Consider the following 9680-nt stretch of genomic DNA (forward strand, 5'->3'; position numbering starts at 1 on the left):
GCAGGCGGATTTCTGAGTTCAAGGCCAGCCTGGTCTACAAAGTGAGTTCCAGGACAGCCAGGGCTACACAGAGAAACCCTGTCTCAAAAAACAAAAAACAAAACAAAACAAAAACCAAAACCAAAACCAAAAACCAAAAAAGAAAAAAATAACTCCTAAGTAAATTGGCTATTTCTTAGAGGCAAAGCTACCAGTATACATAAAATCAGTGTCTTCTCTCAGTCTTTCTTCTGTGTTAGAAGCACATCCCCATTTTATCTGAAGAACAGGTAAAGAACAAGAGAACCCTCTATAGCTTAGTGATATAAAGAATTAAAAGTTGACCTAACATGTTTATCAGAGCACATAATTGCTATTTTTCTCCAATAGGAACAAGTCCTAGGAAAGTTGAAATACCAATAAGAAGTTTCTTTAATTGTACTGTGGATGTTAGTAACGTTAACTGTTCAGAAATTAATTGGTCATCCTGTTCCAGTCCGTAGCACTGTGAAAAGGATTTGAAGGTTTGGTTTGGCTTTCACCCGGATGCAGTAGAAATGTAAGGTTAACCTGAATAGGCAGGTTAGGGCCTGAGATAAGTGTATTAGTGTATTAGGTCTTTGCAGTAGTTAAAGGAATCTGAACTGTTTATTGAAAGTCACAGAATAGTTTTGAATGAGCTGTCAAAAACAGTGTCCATAAATGTAGCACATTTTAAATTGTCACACAAAACACTAAAATACTTCATTTGTGTATGTGCGTATACTCACATATCTGTATATGGATAAATGTGCCCGGGCTTGCTCAGAGGCCAGAAGAGACTGTTGGAAACATTGGATCTGGTGATACAGCTGTTTTCATGCTAGTAAGATGCTCAACTTGTTATGTAGGCAATGAAATCTAAACTGTTTCTCTAGCCTTCAAAATGACAGATTTAACAAGCACATATAATAGAGTATTACTTTGTAAAGATAAAAGAACAATGCTGGTCTATAGCAGGCCATGTGCTGTGGCCTCTCCTCACTCTCTGCCCACATTCCCAGGGGACTAAGCAGATCTTTGGGGAACACCCTGATTTCCTCCCACCCATGGACCCCATCAGCCCCTCCCTCCTCTCCTATCCCATCCTCATCCCTAAGTGTCAGTTTCTAATACCTACAAACACATTTTACCTGGAACCTCCAGACCACACCTATCAGGATTCCAAAAGAATTTCCTACCAGGCAACACATAGTCCTCACACTCTACTAAGAACCAGACAGGGAAATCAACACCAAGGAATAATACACCCACCTTATAAAGACAAAAACATGTATCAGCACCTAGAATTATAATCTTGAACCTAGACGCCAGCTTAAAACTATAATCAAAGCGGGGCGTGGTGGCGCACACCTTTAATCCCAGCACTCAGGAGGCAGAGGCAGGTGGATTTCTGAGTTTGAGGCCAGCCCGGTCTAAAAAGTGAGTTCCAGGACAGCCAGGGCTATACAGAGAAACCCTGTCTCGGAAAAAACAAACAAACAAACTATAATCAATAACAGTCAGGATAATACATCTCCACTATAGCCCAGCAACTCTATCACAGCAGGCCCTGAATAATCCAACATGGCTAAAGTTCAAGAAAAAGACCCCAAAACAGCCTGTAGAAAGATGATAGAGGTCCTTAAAGAGGACATGAATAGATGGATGAATATGAATGAATTCCTTAAAGAAATCTATGAAAACATAAACAGTGGACAGAAGTGAATAAAACCATTCAAGACCTAAAAGTGAGTCAATTAAAAATAAAAATAAAAATAAGCCAAACTGGGGGAATCTAGAAATGGAAAATTTAGGAACATGAGCAAGGAACCTTAGAGGCAAGCCTTGCCAACAGAATATAGGAGATAGAAGATGATAGAATCTCAGGCTTTGAAGATACGACAGAAGAGATGGATATATCAGACAGAGAAAGTGTTAAATCTCACAGTTCCTGAAACAAAACACCCAGGATATCCAGGAAACTATGAAAAGTCTAAACCTAAGAACAGTAGGAATAGAAAGAGAAACACAGGTCAAGGACATAGAAAATATTTTAAAGAAAATCTAGAAGAAAATTTCCCTAACCTAAAGAAGGAGATGCCTATCAAAGTACAGGAAGCACAGAGAATACCAAATAGACAGGGTCAGAAAATTTAGCACATAATAATCAAAATACTAAATGTACAGAACAAAGAAAGATTATTAAAAGCTGAAAGGGAAAAAGACCAAGAAACAAACAAAGACAAACTTGTTAAAAATTATAACTGACTTCTCAATGAAGACTCTAAAAGCCAGAAGGGCCTAGATAGTTGTGCTGCAGACTCTTAAAAGACCACAGATACCAGCCCAGGCTACTATGCCAGGCCAAAGTTTTAATCATCATAGATGGAAAAAATAAGATACTCCATGCTAAAGTCAAATTTTATCACTATCTATAAATCCAGCCCTATAAAAGGTACTAGAAGGAAAACTCTAACCTAAGGAGGTTAACTACACCTATGAAAACACAGGAAATAATCTCATATCAGCAAAACTAAAAGAAGGGAAACATGCATACCATCACCAGAACCACCACCACCACTAACAACAAAATAACAGGAATCAGAAGTCATTGGTAACGGGTTTCTCTCAATATCAGTGGCTTCAATTCACCGATAAAAAAGACACAGACTTACAGAGTAGATGGAAGAAAATAGGATCCATTCTTTTACTGCATCCAAGAAGTACACTTTAATGTTAAGAATAGACATAAGCTCAAGGTAAAGGGTTGGAAAAAGACATTCCAAGCAAATGGACCTAAGAAGCAAGCTATTGTTTCTTAAAATGGTATAGCCATTTTAATATGACTTCAAAATTAATCAGAAGCGCTAGAGAAGGACAATACAAATTCAGCAAAGGGAAAATCCACCAAGAAAACAATGCAGATGCAAGGGCAAAAATGTTTAAAAGAACACCATTACCGCTTAAATCACATAAGACTTCCACACACTGATAGTGGGAGGTAGCATGCACAGGACCTTCAAGGGTCTGCAGCAGGTCCTTTGTGTAGCTATTATGGTTTCCAGTTTAGTGTTTTCATGGGATTCCTATGTGTGTGAATGAGTACATCTCTGATTCTTGTGCCCTCTCTTGGACTCTTTTCTTTCTGATTCCAGTGTGTTAAAATTTTGTTTTATTTTACAAGCCTGTTTGTTTTCTAATGAGAGACAGAAAGGGAGTGAATCTGGATGGGAGTAATGGTGGGGAAGAACTGGGAGGAGTATAGGGAGGGTACTCTGCAGCCAGGATATATTATATGAGAAAAAAAATCTATTTTCAATAAAAGGTTTTTAAAAAAATAAGTAAGCCATGAGGATCAAGTCAGTAAACAAGTATTTTTTCCCTCTGCTTCTGCTTCAATTCTTGCCTCCAGCTTCCTGCCCTGCCTTCTTTCATGATAGAGTGTTACTAGAAAGTAGTAAACTGTAATCCTCCCACCCCAATGCTAGAGGGATTTCCATGGAGAAATAGTCACAAAAACATTATGTTTACTGGCACAGAAACAGATATGTAAACCGATGGAAGAAAAGTGAAGACCCAAACATGAGTACACATAACTTCAGCCACTGAATATTTAACCAAAAAAATAACCTGGGGAAGAGAAAGCATGTTCAATAAATGGTTCTGGGAGAATTGCCTGTCCACATACAAAAGAATAAAAGTAGACCTGTATCTATCATCTTGTATAAAAACTAACACAAAACAGGTCAAAGACCTAAACTTGAAACCTGAAATAGTGCTAGAAGGAAATGTAGGTAATATCTATCCCCCCCCCCTCTGTGTGTGTGTGTGTGTGTGTAGGATAGGACATTTTCAATAAGACTTATTTGCCCAACAGTCAAGATAAACAAACATTTGACAAGTGATGCAGTGATAAGACTAAAATGTTTTTGCACAGTTAAAGAATCAGTCAAGTAGAGAGGAAGCCCACAGAATGGAAAAGAATCTTTGTCAGCTATACATCTGACATAGCATTAATATCCAGAATATATAAAGAATTAAAAAAAAACCCAAATTGTCAGAAAACAAACAAACTTACTAAAACCCCAAATGACCTATTCAAAAAATTGGGACTAGGACCTGAGAAGAAAGAAAAATGGCTAAGAAATACTTCCAAAATGTACATGGTCCCCAGATAAGGTGGTATGAATAGGAATGGCTCCTATGGATCAAATATTTGAACCTTGGTCTTTAGAGACAGATTAAAAATGTGGCATTTTTGGAATGGGTGTGACCTTGTTGGAGGAATTGTGTCTCAGGAGCGAGTTGGCTTTGGGGTTTCCAAAGCCCAAGCCAGGCCCTGTGGCTCTCTTTCTTCCTGCTATTGCTGTCCCCCAGAGGAAGAAGGGAAGTCCCTATTGCTGAAAACACCATCCACTTAAGACATAGAGCCCAGAAGCTCCTAAACTGGAACAGACACAAAAGCCTGCTCTCTGAGGAGTAGCCTTTGTAGTATGAGAAAGTACCATTTGGTATTTTAAAGGAGGGAAGCAGCTAGCAATCCTACCTAGTTATAATACCTATGAAGCACAATAAGGAGCATCAGGATATAATAGTCCTAAGGGTGTAGTAGTGGCATTCAAACCAGTGGCAGTAACCAACAAAAGGGAGATTGTGTCTGGTACTGGAAACCTAGAAAATGACCCAGGGCAAGTGAAGTCATGGATCTTGGAAGAGAACCTCCAACTACCACTTTACTAAACCAGCATAATTCCTAGATGCATTATATTACACATATTTGTCCTTTTATCCTCAGTTACTTTTTTATTGTTATGCTAAGATACCATGACTAAGGCAACCTATTGAAGAAAGCATTTAGTATACCCTTTCAGTTTTGGAGGGTGAGTCTATGACACTTATGGTGGGGAGCATGGCATCAGATAGACAGGCATGTTGGAGCAGTAGCTGAGATCTTACATATAATTCACAATCCACTTATTAGGCCGAAAGAGCTAACTGATAATAGCATGATAATAGCTTTGACGTTTTAAAAGCCCATTCCCAGTGACACACTTCCTCCAGGTCACACTTTTTATTCCTTCCCAAATACTGGGGACTAAGCATTCAAATATAAAAGGCTAAAGAAGTTATTCATATTCAAACTATGACATTCTACTCCCTGGCCCCATAGGCTTACGGACTTATAATGCAAAATGCAGGTAGAACTTAAAAAGGTTCTGTAGTCTTTCACAGTCTCAACATAGTTTAAAAGTCCAAATTCAGAAGTTTCAAGGTGATCTCTTAGTTGTAACCCCCTAGGAAATTTAAAAAAAATTGAATACTTTCAACATAGAATATACATTACTATTCCAAAAGGGAGAGATGAGGGGATAGTGAAGAAGGAGAGGACAAACACATAGTTAAAAACACAGCAAGGCAAACTCCAAATCTTGAAGCTCTTAAGTCTGATATGGCACACTTCTCTCTTTTGGGCTGTTTCCATTCTATGTATGCAGTTTGCCTTTGCGTATATCCCAGGACTCTGGCATCTCCTAACATCCTGCAGTTTCTAATGCAATTCTTGCTTCACTTCCCAGAGCTTCCCACAGTGGCCTCCCTGGACTCAGAGGAAGATTCCCAAACCTTCCATGAACCAGGTGGCTGATGTTCCCAAGTTCTGCTGCCAGCTGGGCATGGCCTCTGGCCCCTTTCTTGAACTACATTTGCACAAACTTTTGTTTGTTACCCTGTAGGAACAGATAATTACCCAGGCCTTTTGTTTTTACTAGTTGCAGGATTAGATGGGTGAGGTCATGCCCTGAGGGTATCTCTCCCTTTATTCAGTTTTATCTGTTTCAGCACAAACACTGGCTTTGGCATTATATTTCCAAGTGTTCTTTTTCTCTTTAAAGTGTACATTTTGTATTTCTTTTTGGAAACATGCATACAGATGGAAGGTCTCAGCTAGTGCTCCAGTGCCCTGCCTACCCCATATGCTTAGATATCTGAATGCTTAGTCTCCAGTTGTTGTGCCCTTGTTGAAGGAGGTTTGTCATGGTTGGTGGGCTTTGAGGTTTGTCATTCATAGTTAGCTTTCTGCCTCTTGCTAGTGGATCAGATGTAAGTCCTTAGCTGTTCATCCAGCGTCATGCCTACTGCATGTTGCTATGCATCCAACCATGATGGTTATGGACTCTTAAGTCTCTGAAACTGCAAGTTCTGCCCAAAACTCTTCCTTCTATGAGTTACTTTGGTCATGGTGTCTGCACAGCAATAGAAAAATTAACCAAGACAAGCATAGTCTTCACCCCTTGATCTAGGAAACTTCTCTATACACAAGATGAAGGCCATTTGCAGAAAAAACTGCAACCAATTAAAAAGCAGAGTTGTGGAGCTCAGTCCCAATTGATACAACTATAATTTAACTCTCACATCTAAGGCGCAGGGATTATTGTAGAAGATGGGGCAGGAGGATTTTGAGAGGGGAGCGGGGTATTTGCTATGAGATTGTGTCTCCTCCATATTTCAGAATTTACACTCATAGAGTCTCACCAACATGACTATTTAAACATTGGAACAAAGACAACAATAGACACATTACAGTGGATGGATAAAAGCCCATTCTACACAATGAACTGCAGGCAACTAGGGAATGCTGAGAGTGAGAGAAATAGTCTCTCTCAAAGAAGAGCACACCAGTTGGTTATCCAATACCAAACTGTCAGCCCTGAAAAATATACAGATAAGTATAGATTGAGCAGGTTGTCCTTACTTATTTAGGAATACACACATACACAAATACACACACATACAAACATGTACACACACACACACACACATATATATATATGTAACAACAATTAATGAAAAAGGAGACCTTGAAATTGAAATAAAGCAAGGAAGATACATAGGAAAGGGAAAGGAGAAATGATATATTATAATCTCAAAAGGTAAAAGGAATATTTTTTTAAATTGTGAAATTCATAAAAAAAGATATAATTACTTTTAAATTACCTAACTATAGACTCCACATTTGAATTTAAACGATGAATTCTTCCATGGTGCAATTTGGTAATAGGGCATAAGTCTAACTTTGATATATTTTGTAAGTGCAAGGCCTTGACCAAGCTATTTTTCAGGCTCACCCTATGATAGGCTAGGATAGAAGACAGTGGCCTTAAACTTACATGGTTGGTGACCAGTTATCACAGCTATGCTAGTAGGAAGGGTCAATTTATCAAATGTTCTATGCAGACAAACACAATGGTCTCTAAATCCCAGGTATGGGTCAGCAACTAAAACCTGGTTGTTACTAAAGGGGCCAGATTTACTTTATAGCACCCATAATAAAACTAACCCTGTAATGGCCTTTTATTCTAGGTATTTTGGCAGACAGGATACAATTGTGGTGCCTGCCTGGGATAAAGAGGAAATTCAGTACCAGTGCAGGCAAGTTAGAGACTTGTCTCAAAATGAAAAACAAAACCAAAAACAAACAAATAGAGCACGAAAGGTACAAACATGAAAACAAAAATATGACAAGGCTGCAGATAAAGCTCAGTCAGTGCCTCATTCTTGCCTAGCGTGCATAGCTTCACAGGTTTAATTCCCAGTAACACACACAAAATAGCATGCCATAATGAACAAGAACCATCAACAGGAGGCTAGACTCTAGGGATACTCTGATGAGATGAGAACCAGTAGTAGAGAAGGCCACTGATGTCCTTCTTCTGCCTAATGTCTTTTCCTTCCATTTCTCCCCATTCTTTTTATTTTATTTTATTTTATTTTATTTATTATTATTATTTTTTATTTCTCCCCATTCCTGCCTCTCTCCTCTACCACCTAACTAAAAATTGTGGAAAGGTTGAGACTGAGTCAATATTGAGAGGCATTAGGGATGAAGTGCACATATAATCTAGCAAGTACTTGGTTAAAAAAAAAACAGGGACAACTTTCAGGATGATGACATGGCTTAAATAAGATGAACAGTTTGCTTAGTGTATCATTCAATTCTTGTTAGCCACTGCTTCTTCATTATTAATTTTATTACTATTATCCTGTTGTGTTTTTCAGAGCTACTTTTGTCTTTAGTTATTTATCAGTAGATCTTGGAGTAAAATAGGAATCTCAGTGTTGTAGTGGGAAGTAAATGGAGTATATAGTCTAAATGGAGTATATAGTCTATTGTGTCCTAATATGGTAGCCATTATTTTTAGCTGCTTCCATGGAAAGAATGTTTTACAATTAATGATAGAAATAATTCCTTGCTATGGGTAGCAGCAAAAAGTAGTTGCTGTGTATATGGTAAGAGTGTCTAGCAGTCATAGAACAGTTGCACAGTAACAGAATGCATGTTCCCATGGCCCCATGGTATTCCAAGTGTGGTCTCTGAAATAGAAACAGCAGCTTTTCCTGAAAACCTAGAAATGACAATTTGGGGGTCCTTCCAGTAACCTACTGTATCAGAATGAGACTAGGACTCCACAATCTGGATTGTAGGAAGACATTCAGATGAGTCTCTAAGCTGAAGTGTGAGGTCCATGATCTGGAGGTTTAAGAACTGTCATAAACCTTAGTTCTGTGTGAGACACTTATTTTTCACAAAGAGATGTTATTTACATAGCTTTTTATCTAACCTAATTAGTTCATGTTTCATGCACAAATTTATATAATAGCCTGCTCTTTTTTAAATAATCAATTTTTTTAAAACAAAGTATAATATAAAACTACCATTAAACTGATGTGAGTTTGCATCAGCTTTGCTCACATTGAGTTAAATGGCTTCCTGGTGTCCTCCATCCCCTATGGCTCTTACACTCTTTCTGCCTCTCCTTTCTGACCACTGAGGGGAAGGATTTGATGGAGACATCTCATTTAGAGCTTTGTGTTCCAAGAGCTCTGTCTCTCTGCCTCTGTGTGTGTGTGTTTGTATGTGTATGTGCGTGTTTGCAGGTACTCATAGAGGCCAGATGTGTCAGATCCCCCCTGAGCTAGAGGTACAGATGGTTACCTGATGTGGATTCTGGAAACCAAACTCAGGCCCTATGTAAGAGCAGTACATGCTCTTAAGCACAGAGTCATCTCTGTATGAAGTTGTAGCTCAGAGAGTCCTTTGGAAAAAAAATCTGATTTTTTTTTGTTTCTCTTTTTAATGTTCTGATTTGTATCTTTGGTAAAAAATAATTTAAGTTAAATTATATCTTCTTATTGAACATAATAAGCCATAATGATTGTTTTATGCAAAAAAGTGCACACTTTTCTGGCATGCTAAAAAGGGAGCAGTAAGACTGGAATTGCGGGGATTAGTTTTTAAGAAATCTGTACATTCAAAACATTCTGTAGTAAATGCCTTTGTCATCATGAAAAAGTACATCTTGTTTTTATTTTATTTTATTTATTAGTACAGGAATTACCCCCCCCCCCCAGTTCTATCATTTCAGCATAGCACAATCAAGGACAGATATGGGTTTGGAAAATGGACTGTTATTTGGAAAAATATATATAAATTCAGAAGTTTCTTAATTGATGTCAAAGGTCTATTTTTGAGGACCCTATGGTATGTCCTGATTTCTTTGAATCTAAATACAGTAAATTTATCCGGGTGGGCAAGTTGGTACATGCCTAGAATCCTAACACTGGTGAGGATGAAGTAGAGAGTTGAAAGCTAGCCTGGAGTATGCATACTGTCAGAACAACTG

This window comes from Mus caroli, chromosome X (assembly GCF_900094665.2).
Source record: "Mus caroli chromosome X, CAROLI_EIJ_v1.1, whole genome shotgun sequence".
Classification (NCBI taxonomy): Eukaryota; Metazoa; Chordata; class Mammalia; order Rodentia; family Muridae; genus Mus; species Mus caroli.